We start from the raw sequence: 25124 nt of genomic DNA, 5'->3' as shown, positions 1-25124 counted from the left end.
TCTCTAGCCCCACACTCCACAACCTCACAGAAGCTTGCAGCTGACCACGGGGAAGTATTCACACCAGAGACATCAGCAAATGCTTCCCATCAGGACTTTGTTCCCCCAGAGACCTGGTTGTTAAACATTGCCAGCACCCCGCTGGCTGAAATCCACCAGAATTGGAAAAGCTCCTGCTCTCTGGACATGTCCTGTTGCTTTGCCGTACCATCCAGAGAGATGGTTCCCACAGCGCCCCTCAGCCAGCTCCCCCCTCACGCTGGTCCTGAGTCAGCTCAGGCAGCTGCCTCCCCAGGGTTTCAATCTTCATCTCCTCCCTCTGTGCCCCTCCCGCTCCATAGACACGCACGTGCGCGCACGTGCGCGTGCACACACATACACACGCACAGTGAGGTCTCATTAGATTGGAGTCTTTAAAACACATGGCAAATTCTAGCAAATGTGCTGGGAGAGACACAGAGACAAGCAAGACCTCAACTCTTAACAGACAACACAATCAAATGTGAATGTTACCAAAAAAAAAAAAAAAGACAATGAACACTAGTGTTCGTTCTCATTCCCCCTAAGTTTTTTTCCTAGATACTTTTCTAAGTTTTCATAGACCGGAGATAAACACAATTTATATCACTGATATCATCAAGGGTGCTGACACAAATATGCAGTCGGTTGCCCAGAAGAGAGAAAATAACTCAGCACTGTCAGGCGGGTCAGCCTGAGTGCATTATCACATTTGTGTGCCATTAATCACACACTGCTTGGAGACACTCTTGATCCTTACCCAGCCTGATACTTAAATCTGTGATTATCAACCAGGGAGGGGGATAGTGATGATCAGGAGCACCTAAGGGGTTTTTTCAAACTTTGAGCCAGCAACAGCCCCATCTCCTAGTGGCTAAGCCCCTTCTTGAAAGTCTGCTGCTCTATTGTATTGTTTATTTTACATGCATTGAGATCCAGCTCCACAATTGAATGCTAAGTCCTTTAAAGACACAGACTGTGGATTGCATATTTGTGGTGTCTTCCAGGATTCTCCAGCAGTTCTGACAATGTTAAAGTTAAAATTTTCTGTATGTCGAAAACAACCAATACTGTAAATGCAATTTAAGGGCAAATGACAAAATGCTCAATTTATTGGCAACATATCCCATCTATAATATAATTTTAAAGCCCCTTATATTTTATTAGAAAAAAATCACTCCCTTTCCTCAAGTAGGCAAAGAATAAAAGGGGAAATTCACGAAAATACACAGATGGCCAATAAACATTTGAAAATATGATTAGCCCTGTTATAAAAATGCAAATTTAAGCAACAATAGAATGCCTTCTTTACCTATTAGATTAATTTTAAAATTGCTTAAATGATTACACAATCTGTAAATAGTTTTTGGGGAAATGGGTGTTAGCCTACATTTCTGGGAGAAGTGTATATCGTGTATTGCTAAGAAAGGGAAATTGGAAACAGCACAAGTATACAACAATAAGAAATTCAGTGGATTATAGTACATACTCGGAACAAAATAACAGTAAAACCATGAAAATATTTGTTATAGGAAAACATTTAATGGCATGGGAAAATGGGCATGAAGTGCAATAATTGTGTCATTGTTGAAAAAAATACAAAAATCTACAGAAATATATATTGTTTTGTGATTTTTAAAAAAAGGCAAGTATTTACAGTGAAAACAGTTGATTGCATTTGTGGATTTTCAGTGAATTCTTTCTTTTGGAAACAGAAAATAATGGACCCCCCCCACCACCACCACCAGTGTTCTTGTATTCATTGGGAATAACTCTTCATGCAACAAGCAAAGATCTCTTCAGGCAATTTGTGTTAACAGGGAGATAAAATATATCACCTAACAAATCATAACATGCGTTGAACCCGGGGGTCAAGTTCTCAGTTACGGCTACGTGGCAGTAATAAAAAGTACCCAAAAGAGACCGAAGGTTTAGGCTTGGATTTAGTTATAGAAACACCCTGCTGGGTGTTGAGTAAGGGTCCTCGGATGGAGATGGGCAGAGGTGCATGGCAGGGCTGGAAAGGGCTGGCTGCTGCGGCAGTGGTAGAGAGGGCAGAGCTCAATCTCTCCACTCCCTACAAGAGGAGGACAAGCTTTGAAGATCTCAAGAAGATCAGTGACCTCTGGTCCCAGGGCAGTCTTCTAGCAGATTCTGTCTTGTTCTACAGCAGCCACATTAGAAGGACGCATCCTCAGGCAGCCAGGCTATAACTCCCAAGAGGTGTTTCTGTGCTGCTGAATCGAGAGCTCAGATAGCACTAGTGTTTCAGCCACAGGATCCAGAATGTGCTGAGTCCATGTGGTCTGGGCTTCCTCGGGGAAGCTGTCCCAGGATGCCCAAGAGTGGAGAAGGTACTTTCCATGTTCGTTTAGATTCTTACCAGAGCCTGCCAGTGAGACTGCATTTAACTGCATTCCTGATAGCATTGACAGGTTATCTATCCCCTCCCTTAAATGAGAGATCTCTTGCTTTTCTCCCCACCTGAAGTTCCCTTATCCCACCATATGGTAAATTCAACCTACACTCTAGCACTTAGGACATTTCTTCAGAGTCGACAGACTCAGTCTCCATATAAGAATCTGCTCTGACATTTTGCCTGATTAACCACCTACCTAACCTAACTGATGGCTCAGTTCATCTGAATGGCTAAACTGGAGAGTGTGTGTGGAAACCGGACATGTACACATCAGTCCTCAAAGTCCAGCTAGGTGGTGTCTCAGTCTATGTAGGCTACTCTGGCAAAAGTAGACTGGGTGGCTTGCAAACAACACTGATTTCTCACATATCAGGAGTCTGGAAGTCCAAGATCAAGGTGACTGCCAGTCTCTGAGAGGGCATAGTGGAAGGGGGAAGGGGGCTCTCTGGGGTATCTTTCATAAGGGCACTAATTGCATTCATGAGGGCTCCACCCTAGTGACTTAATCACCTCCCAAAGGCCGCACGGCTAAATACCATCACTTTGGGGATTGGGATTTCAACGTATGGGTTTTGAGGCCAAACAAACATTCAGACCATAGCAGACACTGCCTACCACAGCTCGGGAGCTGAAAATAAGCTGAAAAAAATCCCTAGGAGCAAATGCCAAACATAAAAATATAGCTTCATCCTCTTCCATGATGTGCCATGCTTCTCGAAGTGGCCAGGAATCTGAAGTAAAAAAATGCCTTCCTTGGTCCTGCTCAGGCACATGGAAATATAAAGGGCTCAGGGTCCGAAGGGACCTGAAGGATGATTTTTACCACTTCCCTCCTAAAGTTAGCATCCCCTTTCCGATCTCCCTAGTGCCACAATGCAACCTGTCACACGTGGCTGCACCGACATGGGGCTCACTCCCTTTCAAGGTGGCCAGTCCGCAGGGCAGCTCTGATGGCTCCAGAGGGCGTCCTTCCATTGAATGAAATCTGCCTCTCCAAGCCTCGCCCTCTACTTCAAGGTCTGCCTTCCTGGGAGACCAAAAGGTAGAAAATCTACTTTCCATCTACACTGTGAATTGTAACGATATAGTTTTAGAGACAGGAAAAACTAAGGGAACGCTTTTAGAAGTGATCAAGCAAAGGAAGGAAGAGCCACTGGAAATCCTCAGCAGACTCATGGACTCTTTGGAGACAAATGCTCTCACGCCTGAGAGAAAATGAGGCCATGGGAACCGGGCATTGACTGTAGGATTTCAAACCTCAACCATGCCCTAAGCAGGTCGCGTAGCTATTCTCTGCACCATTCCTCCAGATGTGAAGGCCCATAAAAAATGGATTTGTATAAAGACCCTTCTCAGATTTTTCCTCTCAAACAGTAGAAACATTATGGCTTTTAAATGTTAGCATGATTAATGAGCTATTAGAGGGAGGTATGCATGTCACTGCCTCACAGGGACTGCCCCCACTTAATTTCTAAAAATAAATGTGGATACACAGATTACCTATCCACATTACACTGCTCACAGGTGCCGAGGAAGACACAAGCCATGCAGAAAGCTGCGTTCCTGCCCCAAGAGGAGCCAACCATCATCCGGTGAGAGCAAGATGGTTCTTTCTTCCTCTGTGAGCTTCCTCTTGTGGGCTTTTGATCTAAAGGTCAACAAGATTGTTTCTGTACTTCTGACTAGTCTTCAAAACAAAACTACTTAAGGGCCAAGTAACCTCTGGCAGTGAACTGTATCTCTTTATTTCTAGGGCTTACTGCTCAGCTCCCTGAAAGGGGTGAAGACAGGAAAAGAAGGAGGCAAACAAGGGTAAACCCTGGTTTCCCTTAGTCTGGGTCTTCCAGATCCAAAAGCAGCTAAAAGAAAATTCACTTCTTTACTCAAAGGAAAAGGCTCAGAGGTTCTTCTGAGTTTAAACTAGTTAAAGACATTCTACTGGCACTCGCGTTTTTGTTATAACCCATGTAAACCATAAATGAATTTCTTCTAATCCAATATTTTGTGGTAAAATCATTTATCCAGCCTCAGCAGGGGCACAAAAGCCTTTGGGGCTGGAAAGTTGTTTACTATTAACTTGGGGATGCCATTATTAAATTTGCCAACTTGGCCTTAGTGTTTGTATGCAAATAGTCCCTCTATTACATTTTTCTTTTCTTTCTTCCCTTTGGCAACTTTGCAAGCTCTTTAAGGACACACACAAGGTCCAGCTGTAAGACGTCTACGTGCCCAGGGAAAGCACAGTGCTTCCCACAGAGTAGACCATCAATAAATATTTGTCCAGTGAACACATTCTTGAGAAAGGGAGAATTCACACAATGCACACTCTTTGGGGGTACAAACTGCAAATACAATTGACCCTTGAACAACATAGGATTGAACTGCATGGGTCCATTTGTATGCGGGTTTTTTTCAATAAATACAGCATGATACATAAATGTATTTGCTCTTCCTTATGATTTTCTTAATAACATTTTCTTTTCTCTAGCTCACTTGATTATAAGAATACAGGATATAATACACATAACATACGGAATATGTGTCAATCGACTGTGTATGTTACATGTGGATTTTCAACTGTGCAGGGGGTTAGGACCCCTAGCCCCCCGTATAACAACACAGGGTCAACTGTACTGTCAAATGAAATATGCATTTACAAATTCTTCCTGGGTGAAGAAACACATACAGGGCTATAGTTCTGCCAAGGTGCACAACTCTTGAGGATCCTATTCCCATAGATTATAAATTGTTTTGCCTTCATAAAACACACACACACACACAAAGACACACTGAGATTAAATGAGAAGGAAATGCAAATTTTCCCATCTTTCTGTAGAAAAACCACTGCAACTCTAACACTGATATACTCAAGTTGCTCAATCCATGTTCTCATGTAATGAAATATCAAAGCAAACATATATTTGAAAAGAAAATACCCATGGCTTCATTGGTAGAGAAAAGGAGTCCTGAAAATCCAGAAATCATCAACCCTGGGGGAGCAGGAACTTCACAGGGTAGCCATTGTGAATGCCTGGAGGTGCACACAGGCAGCAAATGCTTAAGTGAGAAAGACCTTCATGCCATTTATCCTGGAGACATGATGTAAGCAAACCCCTTTTAGAGTCAGAACATAGCGAGGTAATGGATTCACTGCCAGAAAGAATCAATGAAGGACAGTGTCTCTGAGTAGGTATGAACAGGAGACACGTGTTTGGGAAGAAGGAATTGCAACCTGCAGGAAGACTAGCTCAGCAGATGGCGGGGATGGATTGAAACAAAACACAGCAGACCCACTTCAGGGAAGATCAGCAGCACGGACAAGCCTATGCGGACAAATATTCATGGCTTCCTTGCATGAAAGAAGCATCCCAGGGCTCGAGCATGCTCCCTAAAAACCACGGATATGAACATCTCGTCCAAAGAAAGAAAACTAAAAGAAATTATAACATGGGGGAGAGCCTGGGTGGCTCATTTGGTTAAGCGACTGCCTTCGGCTCAGGTGATGATCCTAGAGTCCCAGGATCGAGTCCCGCATCGGGCTCCCTGCTGGGCGGGGAGTCTGCTTCTCCCTCTGACCCTCCCCGCTCTCATGTGCTCTCTCTCTCTCATTCTCTTTCTCTCAAATAAATAAATAAAATCTTTAAAAAAACAAAGAAATTATTACATGGGATGGGGGGATGAAGTCAAGGTAGTTTAGTTCAACTTGAAAAGCCTGAGATTCTAAACATTGTCCGGGTTTTGTCATGACATGAGATACAAGCAGCAGCACTCCGACCGACTGTTCTTCTGAGTGTAAGTCTAAGAGATTTGTTGAAATATAAAGTTGCTGATAAACATATTTCTGCTTCTTAAAAGTACATTGACTTCACTTCCCTTTGAACTTGTCAGTCGTACATATTTCATGCGGAGTGTTTGGTAAAGGACGTCGCACAACCGTGAACTTCAGCAGCTGCAGGGAACTCCTCCACTGCGGCGCCCCTGAGCTCTTACCAGATACTCTTTCAGGTTCCTAAAGAGAAAGAGTCAAAGGTCTTGAAGCAATTATAAAACTCCTGAAAGGCATTATTCTATCTGTTTGGTGAAACTGTATCATTTCATTCAACTATAATGTTCTTTGCATTTTCTTCTCATTTAATCTCAAAGATACCTGCTTCTCTAAGAGTTGCCAGGCTAATTCCTGAAGACAGAGTCTTTGCCGTCCTCATTATCAACAGATCACTCCGCGCGTAACACGTGGTTTGAATGTTTGTGCCCCGCCCAAATTCATATGTGGAAACCCTAACCCGCAGAGACAACGGCACTGGGAGGTGGGGTCTTTGGGAGGTGCTTAAGGCATGAGGGTAAAACCATCACGAATGGGGTTAGTGCCTTATAAAAGAGGCTCCAGAGGGCTCCCCAGCCCCTTCCCCCTGAGGTTGCAGCGAGGAGGCATTGGCTCTGAACTGGCACCCTGATCTTGGACTTCCAGCTTCCAGAACTGTGAGAAATCAATTTCCATTGTTTATAAGCTACTCAGTCTGTGGTATTTTATTATAGCAGCCCAAACAGATGACAGAGTGAGTGCTCATCAATACTGTTTTATTCCGTTCGATGACTGTACTCATTCCCATCTCACAAAGGAATTGGGGAAAGAGGAAGGATTTGCATGCACAGGATAAAGAGGAAGGCAGACGGGAAATATTTTCCTGAATTAACCGCAAGTGTAAGAAAGAAGGAAAGTTGAAGGGGATGTGTACACAGAGATGAGAAAGAATGAAAAAGATAGAATGAACCAAAAGCCGCAGGTGACAAACCCAGGAAGGTTAGAGACCTCCCAAACCTGCACCTGCCTATCCCCTGCCTGAACTCTCCAGTGGTTCTCCATTGCTTCACTGCTTCGTAGAGCAGAAGCCCCTCTTCATTACCTGGCCCGGGCTCTCCGGCCTCCTGGGCCTACAGTCACAAGGCCCCTCTGCTGGGTGGAAATGCTCTCGAAGGCCTCTTTCCTTTGTCCTTCTGGCTGGAAAGCCCCCTTGCCCCTTGCCACTTGGCAAGCTTGTGTATCTCCTCCATCTCTCCACTCATACACTGATGCTCCATGAATGCTCACCAGGCCCCTGGACAACCTTAGGCTCTCTTTCTGAGGCCCGACTCAAGTTTTGTAGGGTCTCAAGTTGACACAGTATGGGAGGAAAGAATACAAATTGAAAGAGAGAGTTAGGTGACCGAAAGTTCATCTAGAATGAGAAAAACAAGCATAATAAAGTATAGATCTGCAACATCTGACAAATACCAAAAATATTACAATTTTTACAAATATTATAAATTTTGTAATAGTCTTCCCTGCATATCTCTACAATACTTTTCCTCCCTCTACTTTTTATCTGTGTACTCTTTGGTCACTTCTTCATAAGGCAATTTTAGACCTTCTGTTTTTGATACAGAGAATAGAAGGATCTTCTCTTTCCTCCAACACAGTTGACGGTCATTTGGTGCATCGTATGGATTGTTTAAACACATTTCTCTCAGCTTCACAACTCACTATTAGAAATATTATGTAAAATTTTAAGATTGCTGTCAAATCTAGGGAAACCTCTCTCAAACATTTTCATTATCAAATCCCCTGCTTATAATGTGACAGACATGTCTGATAACCTAAAGAACATTCCACAGACTGGCTGCTGGCTCCATACATTTAAGTCACATTTCTCCTTCATTCTGCACATAGTCCTGGTGCCAGGAGTGAAGAGACATGTTTAAATTGTGATATAACCTCTGATCTGTGAAGCTGTACGTCACAGCCTGGTGAGTCACAGCAGGGGGTGACAAAAGTATTTCTGGAGGTCATTCCCCCATGAGGAGGCCTAACAGTAGCTTAACTATAAACCACATAAAAATATCTCACTAAATCCAAACAAAAGGTATCCCAAACTCAACATTCCCTTAGCCAGTTATAAAAACTCCCTTGGCTGCTTCCATGCCACCTAATAGAGAGAGAAATATGACAGGGAGAATATCAGTGTAGAAGAGAAGAGTAATTTTAGCTGGTTCCTTTAAAATAGATTACTTTGGGGGGCGCCTGGGTGGCTCAGTCGGTTGAGAATCCAAGTCTTGATTTCAGCTCAGGTCATGATCTCAGGGTCATGAGATCAAGCCCCGAGTCGGGCTCTGCGCTCAGCGGAGTCTGCTTGTCTCTCTCCCTCTGCTCCTCCCCCCACTCATGTGCGTGCTCTCTCTCTTTCTCTTTCTCTCGCTCTCTCAAATAAATAAATAAATAAAATCTTTAAAATAGATTACTTTGGTAAATTTTATAAAAATATATGACCATATGAACATGCTGTTAGAGGCTCTGAAGGGGCCCATGTAAATGCTCATGCTTTGAAGCTTCAGCTCCTTTAGCTTCAAGATAAGTACGCTTCTGGTTCCTTCCCTGGCACTGTGTGAACACTGTTGTGGTGCAATCCTTTTATAATTATAATCAGTTACTTGTCCATCTGCTTCCTCACTGAGTTGTGACTCCCACAGGAACCATATCTGTTCATATTGGGATCTCCAGGGTCTACAATACCTGGAGCATCATAATTAACCAATTAAAAGTGGTTGAACGAACAAGTGAATGAATGAGTGAATGAATGAATGAAAGTACATTCTTACTGAAGGATAAGGAGATTGGTAAAGGTGTGGAGCCAGAGAAGCCCCTTGCTGACCACCAGGGGGTGCTGTTGGGTGGTAGGTAGGTTGGGTGGGGGAGAGGTGGGTAGGGACACAGTATGTAATTGGCAGTTTTTTTGAAAGATACTTGAAATCAGGTTTTTTTGTAGCTCAGAAGATACAAGAAAGGCAAGATGGGCCTTGTACAATCAAGCAAAGTGAGTCAGGAAATAGAAGTTGAAAAAGAAAAGCCATCTCTGCTTTGGAGAACCAGCGAATTGGCAAACCACCTCCATTTCCAACTTTTCTATGACCTGAGCCTTTGATGACAGCTAACAGTGGGAGTATTCTGGAAACACCACGCCCAGGTCTGCTCCTTATATTTATAGAGCTTTTAGCACAAAGGCATTTTCATCAAAGCACTTTAAGAGCTGGGCACACCCTGTCACACGCATGAGCTCCATGGAAGGAATTGCAACTTCACAGCAGCCCTGAGGCCTGAGCTGGTAACAGCAGGAATGCTTTGGAATACACTCCCTGGCCACAGGCGAGCAGCCCAGCTTGAAACTGGTGGGAAGAACGACGTCAGGTGGGGCCAGACAAATCCCTGCTGAGGGGCCCTGACCTGCATTTCTGGAAGGAAACCCAGATTTGATGTGCCAGGCACGTTAGCAGACTCTTTGCATACTTTATCTCATTTAATTCCAACATTATCCCCATTGTGCAAATGAAGAAACTGAGGCCAAGAGAGGCAAAATAACCTGCCTCCAGGCAATAATCAGGAAGAGCCAAAGTCCAAATTCAAGCTTAAATCCACCTATCCCAACAGCCATGTACTTTTTTTGAGGTTGTCCTAAGACATGATCTAAAGTTACGAGAAGGGATGCAAAATTTAAGGTCAGATGGGCCCACCATGCTTCTGGGTCAACTTGTATCACTCGATTTTGAGAACACCATGACAGTCTTGGCATTTAATTCAAACAGGGCCAGAAGAAGAGGACCTTCAAAGACCACGTTTTCCTCAACACTTCTGAAGTCCCCATGAATCCTGTTGAAGCTGTGGAGAATGATACGTGCCATCTTTTGTCATAGCACCCGCGGCAAGAAGGGCTTGGTGACATTTTTGCCCCTGACTTGAGACCCCCACTGAGAAGCCAAGGCAAATCACTTCCAATAGGCCAGCCCAACAGGATAGAACTTATTCCCCTATTTACAAGTGTCTGGAACACAGAAAGCCTTCTATAGACCTGGCAACTCTGAGAAAGTCATTATACCTCCTTTCTTGGTCTCTTTCTCTGGAAAGCAGGGCTTCTGTGGTACCACAATGAGCATTCTCCAATATCATTTGGAGTTCCCCAAAAAATTCAACTTTTCATGGAGACCTCAGACATTTTCCTCGAATAAAGTCTGCTCAAAATTCCTCCTCTTAGAAAGAATACAGATTTAAGTTCCAGCTCTGCCAACTAGCTGTCTAGTTACTTGTCTAGTTACTAGCTGTCTGAGCTGAGCGAGTAACTTCTTCATCTGTAAAGTGGAGGTATTATTGCTTACCTCACAGATTATTATGTGAATGAGAAACAAAGGACAAAGTAAAAATATCAGCTCCATCGATGAGAATAATGACAAGTATAATAATAAAGTTCTTTAATATCTGTTTTTGCTACTGTGGACAACATTATCCTTTCCCGGGCTAGGTCCATAGGTCTGAATCAGTCAGTATGTCCTATTTAGCACCTAATGGGTACTGACTCTGTCCCAAGAATTTACAACGCCACCGAGGACGTATAGGGAGAGGTTAGGGGGTACAACCAGGCTATGGAGTGAAAAGGGTTTGAAAAGGAGGAGACCAGATAAATAAAATAGAAAGTTTCATCAGTGAGGCGAAACTTTAGCTAGGCTTCTAGAGTAGTACCTACAGGATAAACTGAGCCAGCTTAGAGAAGAAGGGCAATGTTGGGAACAGGGAGATGACAGGTCTGAGGAGCTCTTTCTTGAGATGGGGCCTTCTAATTCAGACTGAAACATCCACAGCAGGTTTTCATAAAGTGTTGACTACTACTGATTTGCAGTGTTTGCTGATTTCCATGGTGTTGATAATCCCCCCATAGCTGTTTCAAGCCCCTGCTAAGACTGAAAGCAGAATTGGGAAGAGATGCTAAGTGACGGCCATTACACAGTGTTTCCACCACACAAATTCAGTCAGTGCCAACAACTTCAAAAGTATATTTAACAGGAAAATGGAGCAAATTAGGAAGTGATGACTTTTAAATGTTCGTTACCTTGGTTCTTGTAATTTAGTGATAAACATATTATTAATTTTTTTCCAGCTTTATTCACATAGAACATTGTGTCAGTTTAAGATGTTCCATGTGATGATTTGATACACATATATATTGCAGAATGTTTACCACAGTAAGGTTAGTGAACACCTCCACCACCATCCCCCAGAACAAACTTACTGTTCTGTTGTTGTTGTTTTGGTGAGAACATTTAAGGTTTGTTCTCTCAGCAACTTTCAGTATACAATACAGTATTGTTTATTGCAGTCAACATGCTATCCACTCGATCTTCAGCACTTATTCCTCTTATAACTGGAAGTCTGTCACCTTTGACTAACATCCCATCTTCCCCCATGCCCCAGCCTCTGCAACCGCCATTCTTCTCTGTTTCTATGAGTTCAATGTTTTTAAATTCCACATATAAGTAAGATCATGCAGTATTTGTCTTTCTCTGTGTGACTTAGCATAACACCCTCAAGGTCCATCCATGATGTTGCAAATGGCAGGATTTCCCTTTTTTCATGGCTGAATATATATATATATATAGACATTATTTAATTTTTAACCAATGGCTATACTCGACAACCGCCTTGCAAAGTTCCTGGGAATTTAAGAATCGGCTCTGATGATTTCAGAAGTTGGCTCTGGCTCACCACTGAGGCCAACGAAATAATCCAAGGGGAATATTCACAGTTTGGAGGGGGATGTCCATTGGGGGGTGGTCCACAGGGGTTGGATTTGGGAAATAATATGAAGGCAGAGCTGAGAAAATCTGTGAGAAGACAGCATATGGGATGGGAGGGAAAGGGAGAAACCAAAGGTGACTCGTTGGGTTTTATTTATCTTGCTTCCTGCCTCCTCAGAAAGCCGAGGGTAGTGAACCATCAAACTTCTCCCGTCCTTCATCTATTCCATAGCCTCCTCCTTTCCAACTTCAGTCCCAGCTCTACATGCTGGGAGGATTTGAAGAGCTAAGGTTTTCAGTCCTTCTCTTTCATATAAAGGAGAGAATTTGACAAAATTCTTGCTTACCCCTAAGCCAGACTTCTAAAACCATAATTTTCTTTGTGCAAAATAGTATCCCTGTTTTATTTAAATATATAGAGAGGGTGGGGGAAGGGGGGAAGAAAGAGGGAGAAAAAGAAAGAGGAAGAGGGGAAGGGGGGAGGGAAGGAGGAGTGGAGGAGGGGGAGGTGGCCCGGGAGGACCGTGCGAGTGTGTGTGTTCCAAGCCCTGGGTGGGCCCTTTCATGTCATCCTCTATATTCTCACACATAATTTAAACCTTTTACCGTAAAAATATGTTAATATTTTAATAATACAATCTAAAGAAAAAAGGGGGGAAAGCCATAAATTAAAAAATATATTGATTAAATTCAGCTTAAAGAGAAAGACAGAAAGCTCTCTGGAGAGTAAGAGGCTCTATCAGGGACAAGTGGATCAACAGCGGTCACTGAGCCACACGGTCACTGAGCCACACGGTTCAGGACGTAGAGCACAAAGACCTGCCTTCTCGTCCACAAATCTCTCAGGCTGCATGAACCTGGAGAAATCCTGTAGCCCTCTGTGCTTCAGAGGAGGAAGCGCTCATGTGTAAAGTGTGAATAAAAGTAATACTTCCCACCTCCCATTGCCATGTAGTGACGGGGATCAGACGAGGGGACAAAAATCAAAAATGTGGAAGTCTCTGGAGAAGGACTATATACTTGCCACGTGTGAACCTTCGCTGGTAAATTGCTCGGGGAGGTTACTACCAGTGCGTGCAAAGCAATGTCACTTTTTTTTTTTCCTTAAGGAGAGTATCAATAATACTCTTCCACATAAAAGGGGTAGGATAAGATGTATCCTAGGACGGGCCTGAACTATCTAAAGGCGTTCGCTGTCTTCACGGAAGTCTGTAGCCAGTGTGATCCTTAGTCATTCTGACTCAGCTGCCGTTTTGGTACCCGCCAGTCTGCACTGAAAATAATGAGGGAGACTTGCCCATGGTGGAATGGGGAAAGAGAAGCCGAATTGACTCAGCCTGAGCCTGCACACCATGGATCTGTTTCCTCTCTCTTTGTAAAGCCTCCTCTTTGGAGCTCGCTGCTCAGAGAGATGGAAGGCAGCAGGGTGGAGACTGCAGATGGGGTCCCGACCCTCCGGACGGAGCACTGAAATGGTCAGGGCACATGGGACCGTTTGCTGGAGCCAGTGGTGTGTCCTTCAGGCCAGCTGAGCAGCCACCGGCCCTCGGACGAGACATCTCATATTGACAACCTCGAGGGCTCCTGAGTTGATCAATAAGAGCATTCCTTCTCTGCCTCTGGCTAAAAGCTAACGAGACGAACTGGTGCATATGTGATCACTAGAATTTAATTATATATCACATTGATTTTTAATTAGAACTCTGGTGAGGGCCTCATCTATTAAAAAAATATATATTCCAACTGGTAAATGGGTCTTACCCATGCCGTTGGATAAATTGAAATGCACTTCTCCTTCTGACCTTTAACCCTTTTGGTAAGGAGGAAACTCGCCATGCAATCTTCACCATGAGGGTGGAGACTTTGAAACCAGCTAGCATTTCTCCAAAATTTGTGTTCAAGTTCTGTACTTGAGCGTGTAAGACAGACACCAGGAGAGACAGTGGTGACGAGCTTCTGTGTTGTTCTTTATAATTAATCCCAATTAACACTGGAAAAGGTCCCATTGGCTCTGATCTCTGGTCTAATCTCTTTGAGAAGTAGGTCCAAAGACATAGTCTGGCTCTAAAATCAGATCTGGCAGCAAAGTTTGCCCTCATTTGACCCTTGTTTTCCAGCAGAGCAAGGTTGCTTCAAAGCTCCCTGTGCCCCTTTGCTCAGCTTCTCAAGGCTACGAGACAAGCGCTTTGCAAGCTGGAGACAAACTATGGATCCAGGGCCAAAACTTGGTCCTTAGAAACAGCCCGATTGCTGGTATTACTTACAGACATAAAGAACCCCTAGGTTTCTCATCAAGGTTGAGCTGGGCCCTAACACAGACACACAAGCCAGTGGTCATCCATGGCAACTAGGGAGGACGAGAAGGCTCAGATGTCGGCAACAGGTCCAGAACTGCTGGGCCAGGTGCACCCAGCCACACAGCATGACCGGAGCCCCCCAGCGAGGAGCCTGACACATCACCATAATCACAATAATAATAGCTCTACCTACATCCCGGACACCAGGCAGCCGTCTTTACGTGAGCTCCTTTACCCACAGGTCAGAGCTGTTGCAGCTCCCCTTGTTTTAAAGCTAAGAAAACCACAGCTTGGGGAGTGTAAGTGACACGTCCAAAGTCATGCAGGCCTTGAGCTGCAGGGCCCACGCTCACACGGCCCTGCCATGCTGCCCGTGGCCTCAACGGGTGTGCTCGGCTGGGAGCACCCATCACCTCCCGCACAGCTGCCAAGAGCAGCCCCGGGAGTCCCGCCGGCCACGGTGAGGACAGTGCAGCTGTTTCTTCCCTGCTGTCCTTCTGCTAAGCCATCCCACGGGCCACAGTCAGTCACACTGCTCCACTTTCCTCCTGGGGACCGTCACCACGTTACTTGCACAAAATTGCCCTGCCTCCAAGCACTTTCTCATGCCAGCCCTCTGCCCAGAATTTCCTACTCTCTCTTCTCCACTCATTCATTCAATGTCCCCTGTGCTTCTGGAGCGCCTACTCTATGCCAGGCACCATGCCACAGGCTGGGGATCTCCGAGGGGACAAACAAGACAGAGCCTTGTCCTCAGCCTGATTAGGGAGACAGCCAGGTAGACAGACAATTAGAGACGATGTGAGAAGGGCTAAGATGGAGAAAAGCAAAGCCAGATAATGAAGAAGAATATGAAAGGGGTCTTTTTTTTTTTTAGAGAGAGAAAGAATCTTAGCAGGGTCCACACCTAGCTCAGAGCCCAACGTGGGACTCGATCACATGACCCTGAGATCATGACCTGAGCCGAAATCAGGAGCCAGATGCTCAAGTGACTGAGTCACCCAGGCGCCCCAAGAGGGATCTTCTGAATCAGCCTTGGTACAAATGCCATCCATCCCTTGTGGTCGTTTCCCATTTTCCACTTCCCATGCGCTCCCTGCCCCCCTCCCAGTGCCAGGCTGGTATCCTGTCGCATGCAAGTGTCTTAGCACCACAGACAGACTGTTCCAGACGATAGGAAACACCCTATAACTCCAAATCCTTCAAAGCACACAGGGTCCTGCTGCCTATCCAGGAGATGAAAGGGAGACTTTAAGTGAGTATAATGAACACACCTTCTCCAGACCAAATCCTAGTCTTAGAATCCTACTACAGATCATCACTTAAGGGAATCTCCCTATCTGGCGTGAGAACCACAACTCCTAAAATGGGGTTCCCCAGGATTTGGAATGAACTGCTCCTCAGGGAGAAGATGAGCGAGGCCACTTTCCCGAAATCTGAGTGCCAGGCAACAACAGGTGTCATGGTCAGCTGGCTAATGACCGCCCAGAAAGTCCGCATCCCAATCCCTGGGATGCGTGAGTGTTGGCTTACGTGGCAAAGCCTTTGCCAATTCAATCAAGAGAAGGTTCTTAAAACAGAGAGGTTATTCTGGGTGAGCTGGTGGGCCCTAACTGTGAGCACAGGTGTTAAAAGAGGGAGGCAGAGGGAGATTTCAGACAGAAGAGGAGAAGGTGATGCGGAGGAGGCAGAGATGGGAGTGATGTGACCACAAGTCAAGGAACGCCGGGACCCCCAAGAAGCTGGAGGTGACAGGGTATAGGTTGTCCCCTAGGCCTTCTGGAGGGAGCACAGCTCTGCCCACACCTTGATTTAGGCCAATCTAAGCTGATTTGGGGCTCCTGGTCTCCAGAACTAGGAGAGAATACAGTTGTGTTGTTTTGACCCACCACGTATAGCAGCCTGTTACAGCAGGCCTAGCGCATGAATACAGAAGGCACGATGGCAGCGCCCTGAGCTCAGGCCAGAGGCCTAGCGCTCCCCAACAGCTTCCCCTCACACCCTCCCCTCCAAGGAGAAGGGAGCTCCTTCGTACACTGGAGATCTGGCCTCCAGCCGCTGCGAGGCGCTCAGCTCACAGCTCTGCATGAGGCTGTGGGCTGTGGCCCACGCTTTGCTTCCTTCCTTTCTTCCCCATATTTCCTGAGGTCTTTGAAACAGAGCTTCTGAATTATTTCACTATATTTAGAGATGTGAACCCAGTCGGAAAAAGGAGCAGAAATCCCCTTCCCAGGACCAAAGGAAGGGGCTGCCTGAGAAGGAGATCTCCAGTTCTGTGTTGAGCTTCTTTGTCAGTTGTTGTCTTTGTCAGCTTGTTGCTGCAGGCTGATGAAGCAGAAGGAGACAGGAAATAAGGCAATATTGATGAAAATTTGGCAGGGCCCGCACCATTGGTTGCAAAGATTAAAATACAGTATGATGCAAGGATTTTTACACACTTAAAACGAAGGTGGTCTTACACCATTTCTCCTGAAGTCGGTTCCTTCTTCATTCCACGAGGGAGGTGACTTGGCACTCACCCTTGGGATGCTGAAGAAACATTTAAAGCCAATGAGCCACAGATTGAAATAGAATGCAGTCCTCCTATCTGGACCATGGGACTGCCTCACCACAGTGCTCAGCCGGGTTCTTAATGAGACAAAAACCCTTAAGTGTTATAAAAATAAGGACTAAGAGGGCAGTGAATTTAGTTAATCCCATTGATTTCCTAGTTCCGTGCCCTTATTCCCGAAGTATACATTTAAAAATGAGATGTAAGAATGGGAATGTTTCTCAAAATCCTCGTGAAGGTGGGTCACTGGCCCACTCCATGGCTACAACCTACCACTATAAAACATGGATCAAATGTGGACAGAAGTGAATGTGGCTCTGGGGAAAACTCCAGGCACACACTTAATAAATGAAGGTATTATGCCGGGGGAGGTGGGGACCCCGAGGCACTGGAGTGGGAGGGTGTTGGGTAAAACTCTCAGGCCACCGTTCTTCAAGGCTTGCCTCCTGTCGGGCTCCCTGGGGTGGGGGGTGGGGGGCTTAGCCACTGGGAAGTGGATTCGGTATCCCTAGTTATTCAGCTGCACCAGGCCCCCCACCCTGGTGTTTCAAAAATATTAAAAATACACATTTTTTTTAGGAAGTTCAAATCTGTTGCTACAATAAAGAGAGGGAGATGCCATTTCGATGAAAAAAAAAGCCATAAAATTCACGCGAGGAGCTTTCGGTATGCACATCATTGTCCAGGCTGCGTGAGGGTAACTCCAGTAACCTTTTGTAACTTTCCTCTGCAATACATGTGAATTTTCTGTGACCACACTTCACACCAAACACCTTGCAATGTCGTCAGCTTTCAAATCCTGCAAATCTGCTTCCAGATATTGCCACCGTCCCCCTCTCTTGGCCTCTGAGTTGTTCTGCCACTTCTCCTTCTGGTTGTGGGGTCTTTGAAACCTGATTTCCATCTCTAGCGCCTTCTCCGACTTCTGGTATCCCTCTTAGAAGTCATTTCTTTTCTGAATACTTCAGCTTTCTTATATAAGCGCAAAGGAATTGAAACTTCTTGCTCCTGAGGTCAAAAAAAAGCTTGCAAGGATGTATAAAGTTACGCACAGAAAACACTAAGTAGTCTGAAAAGATTGTTACTCAAGGTATTTCAAGGTATTTTTTTTCTCTCTCTCTCAAGGTTTATGAGTATGTAGCTTCCTTTTATTTAACTTTTATCTTCAACTAAGACAAAAAAAGGAAAATGGCAACATCCCATAAGACATGGTGTATTTCTGGATGTTTATCCTAAATATTCCCAGGCAAGAATCTGGAAAGGCAAACAGCACCCATGTAGAACTTCACAGATGTAGAAACTCAAGAGAACTGGAAAGACAACAGTTGATATCCAAACCTGCTCAATCTTAGTGACTAATGTGCCTTAGTGTTCAATCCCCTTGACTAATGATCTAGGCAATTGTCAGTATCTGTAGAGACTCCCTTCTGGTCCAGGCCCAACTTGAATTCTTAAAAAAAAAAAAAAGAAAGGACTATTGCCCATTTATTCTCTACCTTGAGGTATAGAAAGAATAAAGATTTAGATATTACTTACATCGACATTACCCCTCAGCTTGGGAGTTTCCTTCTTTTCTCAAATGTCTAAGCAGATCTCTGCCCACACACATCTTTTTCAAGGAGACCTAGAAGTTGTACCTGCAACCAGCTCATTACCTCAGGGGGTCGGGCAGTGTTATGAGCCTTCCCCTGACCTCTCCCAGGACATACGTGATTAGCAGTGTCTTGAAAGCACTGCATGTACGGTTTTGTTTGCTTGCAATTTTCACAATTTGTCTTTTGCAAAGGTGCACATAGGTTTTATTGTGATTTCTTTCAGTGTAACTGACATGATCACAAATTACTAATTTCTTTAGTTTTCCAAAAACGGGGACAAGTTATTCATTGTATGGTAAGTACTGAGGTCTTTGGGTCTATAAAGGGAATCTGGCCAAGGTTCTTTTTTTTTTTTTTTCCAGAACAACTACTTTAAACCACAAGTTCCAGCTAAGAAACTTCTTGGCATCATTAGCACATTAATTAATAACCAAGAAGACATAGGAAGATTTATATATGATATTTGCTCTTAAGTGTAACACAATTCCCTGATTTCATAACTAAAACTTTTCAAACATGAGTATTGAAAGTAACAAAGAAAATCCAATCCCTTTCTCCATTTACAAAAAAAGAAAGAAAGAAAGGCTTATCTTTCCCTTTGTCTAACTCTACTACTACTGACTTCTGGCCTTGGCAACAATATAAAAATGATTTTGAGGCAACGTGAAGAAATGTTTTGTAAAAAAGTTTCTTTTAATGAAGGACATGAATTTCACAATGGATACAGTTTGTATGTTTATAAATGTGACCAGTTCTCAAATACAAACAAAATCCACCATTATAATTGCCATCAGCCCACAGAGGAATTTCAAATAACTGGAATGTCTGGCTAGCCTTACTTTGATCAGAAAGAAGTAAATCATAAGAAAACAGTTTACTTTGAGATTTTTTTAAAAACCCTACAAAATATGCCTACTTAGTGCCTATTCATTTCATCTCGACTTCCTACATCTAGAAACTTAACAGAACAAGAAAGAATCTTCTAGGTCTTGTAGCTACTTGAGTCATAAACACAAATTCAGATATGTTTACTCTACTCATAGTGACTTTTCCAGTCAGGATTTTGGTGGGATTATTATGGTTCGTGTAATTTTATTATTTTCAACAAATTGTTAAATGTGGTCTGTTTGTATACTTCTGTAAGACTTTTCATTTAAATAAATTGACAGCTTACAAAACAATCCTTTTGTCAGACCATGAAACTTGGTATTTAGTTTGGAAAATACGGGCACTGCAACAATACTAGACACGATCATTCAGGAAAGGATAAAGTTTACTATAATCCAAAAAACTAATCAAGATATGGATTGAGTATATACTAAACCCCCTGCCTTCTGTTCCCAATGTGCAGGACTGCCTCCTGTGCCAAATGTATAGCCATTTTAGAAAAATACTAAATGATTCCAAAGGAAAAAAAAAGTTGTACTCAAAAGCAAGAAAAGCCAGAAATAACCATTGTTATATAAGAAAAATACAGGCATGTTAATTTATGACCTAAACACAGCTAAAGTAAAAATTAGTGAATTCAAAATCAGAACTGAAAAAAATGTCCCAGCACTCAGCACAGAGAGATAAAGATGTGGAAATAATAAACAAATCATTTAAAACACAAAGAGTAGAATGAGAATGTGATTAACAGATTTCCAAAAAGAAAGGAGAATGCACAAAGAATGAAGGAGAGAAAATATGTAAATTGTTAAAACTGAGGAAATTTCTGGGAAAAAAGAGAAAGATATGAGTCAAAATAAAAATACCCAGTAGGGATTAATAAACTTTAAATATCTGTATATTTCATATTAAGACTGCAGAAAGTGGGGCGCCTGGGTTGCTCAGTCATTAAGCATCTGCCTTCAGCTCGGGTCATGATCCCAGGGTCCTGTGATCGAGCCCCGCATCGGGCTCCCTGCTCAGCAGGAAGCCTGCTTCTCCCTCTCCCACTCCCCCTGCTTGTGTTCCTGCTCTCACTATCTCTCTCTCTGTCAAATAAATAAAAATTAAAAAAAAAAAAAGACTGCAGAAAGTTTAAGGAGAAAGAAAAAGCAATAGAAGCTATGAGAGAAAAGATTAGATTGCCCACAAAAGAACAATCAGTAACAGACTTCTCATGAACAATTAAAAAAAAAAATGCCAGAAGAAAACTGAGTAATATCTTAAAAGGACTGAGGCAAAATTACTATGAACTTAGAATTCTCTGCCCACCCTGATCTTCCTGTAAGGATGAGGACAGAAGAAAAGCATTGTCAGACATGCATGACATAGAAAATAGGAGTATATTTTTGGACATTTGCTGGAAGAACCATGAAAGAGCATACCTCCACAAGAAGGAAAGGAATCCCATATTGAAGGAATACATTGTAAGGAGCAATCGTGAGAACAAAATATTAAGAACATGGGAGAGCACCTAATGAAATATCTTTTAATAAAGCAACACAAGAGAAGTAACAGAAAGAGAAAGAAAGGGAAAAATGAAGGAAAGAAAAGAAAGAAAAGTTGGTGAGTTGAAAATAGTGTGGGGCGCCTGGGTGGCTCAGTCGGTTAAGCGTCTGCCTCGGCTCAGGTCATGATCCCAGGGTCCTGGAATCGAGCCCCACATCGGGCTCCCTGCTCCGCGGGAAGCCTACATCTCCCTCTCCCACTCCCCCAGCTTGTGTTCCCTCTCTCGCTGTGTCTCTCTGTCAAATAAATAAAATCTTTGAAAAGAAAATAGTGTGAAGTAGGTAAGATGTGGGAGAGAACATGGTGTTGAGAGGACAGCATGTGAAGGTCACACAGAGTGTGCTGCTTCCACTGCCTTGTTACGGAGGATAGAGATATTGACTGATCTTGGGCTTTGAGAGAAAAATAGAAGTATGTATATTAAAATCGTATTGCCGCTCAAATAATAAAAATACAACAAATAAACTCCCATACTGGCAGGAGAAAATAAAATAAATGAATGAGTTGCATGGACACCCACCACCTCCTGGTGATGGTGGCCTCTGGGGAGGGGACCAGGAATGGGTGCGAGCCTAGGGTTGGAGGCTAAAGAGGATTTCAATCTCATCTCTAATGTTCTATTTCCTTTAAAAAAACAAAAAACACTAGGGACACCTGGGTGGCTTAGGTGGTTAAATGTCAGACTCTTTGATTTTGGCTCAGGTCATGATCTCAGGGTCGTGAGATCGAGCCCCACTACAGGCTCCGAGCTCAGCGCAGAGTCGGCTTGGGATTCTCTCTCTCCTCTCCCTCTGCCCCCCCCCCGCTCACTCTCTCACTCAAATAAATAAATAAATAAATAAGATCTTTAAGAAAAAAAACACTGCAAGAAAATAAGACAAAATTTGAAAAGTAGTATTTCTAGATGGTAGAAATGTAGGTTTTTGTTATCCTTTATGTTTTCCGGTATTTTAAATGCCACCCCTGCAAAAGAAGAAGACTTTTGTGCTTATTTTGAATTATCATCCAAGTGTATGTAGAGTGTGAATGAATCCCAAAGCAATCAGGGTTCAAGCCCCCAAAATCTGACAGATCAATTCAGTCTACACCCAGAGCACACATGGGGCTGTAACACATACCCCATCTGTTATATGCAGGTGAGAAAAATTCTTAATGGAAGGTAACTCCAGTGAACTTAAGGGGTCATTGCCTTTTAAATACTGGTGGGTTATAGAGCCCCATTATCTCATGCTCTGCATTGGGTTGAATTACTCATCTCTGGCTTCGGTGCGCAAGGAGTGGAACAAAGATGTCAACATAGAAACTACCATAGCCAGGGGTCAGCAGGGGGTTACCCAATTAGAGAACCCTTAAGAAACCACAGAAAAGAAAATAACTTTTCTGTCATAATAAGGACCCTTCTTACGGGAGACAGAACAATCACTTCTGTGTGTTAGTTTTCTCTTGCAGTGGGTTAATCATGAAGCACAATGAGAAACACAGCAAGATTGTCTTCTGTGAATGACAGGCATTGGCGGTAGGTTGCCCCTGGGATTCCCTGCTCATTAGAACAGCTGTTCAACAACACAACACCCGTGCATAAGGAAAAAGTCATTCTGACAGAAGAGAAGACACAGAAAGCAAATCAATGAATGGTCTATATTTGTATTTCCCTCAATGGACATTTACATGAGAAACCTTCTCAAATGAGCTTCATACTCTTAGAATATAACAAGATCATGATTATTGGCCAAAGGAAGGCCTATAAAAATCCTACCCATTCTTCAGTGGGAAATCCAAGTCTCACTTCTGTGAAGGCTTCCTCTTTATTGCAGAGTCAGGAATGGCTCAGGGGAGGACTAAGTCAGGATGTCAATGCCCCGATCCCTACCCAAGATGACAAAAGCCCAACCCAGGCAGTGGCAGTGAGGATAGAGAATAAGTTATAAATCCAAGTGAGATTTTGGAGGTAGAACCGTAGCAATTGGTAGCTAGTTAGCTATGCAGGAGTTGAGATCACAGAAGCACTCTAGGATAATTGTTAACTTCCTTAAATTCCCATCAATTTACACAGGAAGCAAGAAATAGAAGAGGTAAATGGGGGGCGGGGGGTGGCAGGGAGGAAAACGAGGTGCCATTCCAGACATGTTGGGGAACCTATGGCCCTCTGTGGGGTAAATTCTAGAAGGAAAAGGAAATACATTACTGAAAGTCAGGGTAAAGATCAGGAGTTGGTGATTTAGACTCACCAGTGCATGCGGGCAGCTGATTCACAGGTGTGGGTGGGGTTGGGCAAGGACAGTGTGAATGTGATAAAAGAGCTGAGAGTCCTCTGGTTCAAGGGTTTCAAAGCCATGCTTCTCATAGCCATGGGGGAGGGAGTGACAGTGAGAGGGGTAAGCAGAGGAGACTCCAGATCCCCATTTTAAATATGGCAGATCAGCACTTTCTGGTTTACAAATGAAGCCTTCCACATTAGACTTCATTTGAAGGATCTTTTGGCTTCAAAAATTTTCCAAAAACCACTGCTCTAGTCCATAAATTAATTGAGGTTGATGAAATTGCTCCCGTGAAACAGGTTGGGACATACCTGTTCCTCCACAGTCTGAGCATTGCCCCTGGCGTCAGGGTGGCTGCTGGAGCCCTGCCCGCAGGGTGGAGTCCAGATGGTAAGAAGCCCCTGGAGTCCAAAGCTTAGCGGAAGTCAAAGTCCTGGCCAGGAAGCCCACAAGGTGAGGTTGGACAGGCAGAGCGAGGACAGAGTGAAATACAAGTAGCTAAGTCACTGTTGGGAAAATTGGGAAGAGTCCGGGTGGGGACATAGCAAAGGGTGAGGCTGAGTGGGTGAGTGGTTGGGACTTCGTCTTCAAATAATGAGCGTGTGCCACGGCAGCTGGCTCTGTTGGAGGAGGCATGTCCAGTGCCTTTAAGCAACTGAGCTATGTAACAGAGTCCTTCTTACTCCATGTGGAATGGGTCATCATCTGGCTTGCATCATTTAACGGACTCTGGGACAGTCCAAGAGACAAAACTTTTACCCACTATCTCTAACTGTGGATTGGAAGTGCAAATACCCCTGGGTAAGGGAGCTCTTTCTCTTACATTTAAAATTAAAATGGCTGATAATGAATCAGAGGGGAAGCAGATGGGAAAACTAGAGAGTTCAAATCAAATCTTGTAATGAAACTGTGGAACTGATAGGATCATCTTTGACCTGAGAGAGTTCATGGGCACTAGAAGTTTGAAGGGAGAAGGGTGAGAGTAGATAGAGAAAAGATAGAGTAGAGTAGGGAGGTAGTTGAAAAGACAAATGGCTTCTGCCATAGTTTTGTCCTGAGCCCTGCTAATACCATCAACCATCATTGGGACAACGAATCTTTTCAAATGCAGGTCCTAGAGTCTGGAGTGAAATCTTCTTCTACAAACTTCCCTGACTTCTTCCTTTCCTTGTTGGAAAGCTCTGAGGTTAGCAAACATGCCTTTGAGTCTGTTTGGTGTAATTACCCCCTGCATGCCTCTATCTGCCTCCACCTCTGCATTTGCCATCCACCCTGGGCTCTCAGTAAAGCCCTGCACCATCATCGACACAGCCCGAGGCAGCAAGAACTCAGTTCTCTCTGGATTAGGCGTTGAACCTATCTTTTTTAATCCCCCTCTACCCAGGATGATTTATAATCTCTCCTCTTTGTCTTTTATGGGTCCACTTTATTAATATCCCTGTAAGCTAGGTCTTGTCATTTTTAAATCCTTTTTCCAGAAAAATAGGAGAAATAAGCTTCATCATAAAAACCACAGACCATTCCACATTTCAAAGCTTCTAGAAAGGAATGCCTAGGCAAAAGAAAGAAAGGGAGAAAGAAGAGAAAAGACCTAGGCATTTTTTAAGTTCATTAAGACATCCAGGTGATTCTAGGGTGCAATCAGAGCTGAGAACCCCAGGCAGTCATTGAGACAAAGTCTTTAAATATCAAACCAAAGAGGTAATGGTTTTGGGGCTACAGGAATTAGATCCAGACAATATCAGAAAAATTAAAAACAGAAATAATAGGAAAAGAGACAGAGGAGGATGAACGTTGGTAAGCACTGGGAAGAGATAGTGACTAAGGTTGCCTAGGCATCCATTTTTCTTTCTTTCTTTCTTTCTTTCTTCTTTTCTTTCTTTCTTTCTTTCTTTCTCTTTCTCCTTCCTTCTTTCTTTCTTTCTTTCTTTCTTTCTTTCTTTCTTTCTTTCTTTC

This window comes from Phoca vitulina, unplaced genomic scaffold, assembly GCF_004348235.1.
Source record: "Phoca vitulina isolate PV1807 unplaced genomic scaffold, GSC_HSeal_1.0 scaffold88, whole genome shotgun sequence".
Classification (NCBI taxonomy): Eukaryota; Metazoa; Chordata; class Mammalia; order Carnivora; family Phocidae; genus Phoca; species Phoca vitulina.
The sequence above is the reverse complement of the archived record's forward strand: the minus strand, read 5'-3'. Positions refer to the sequence as shown.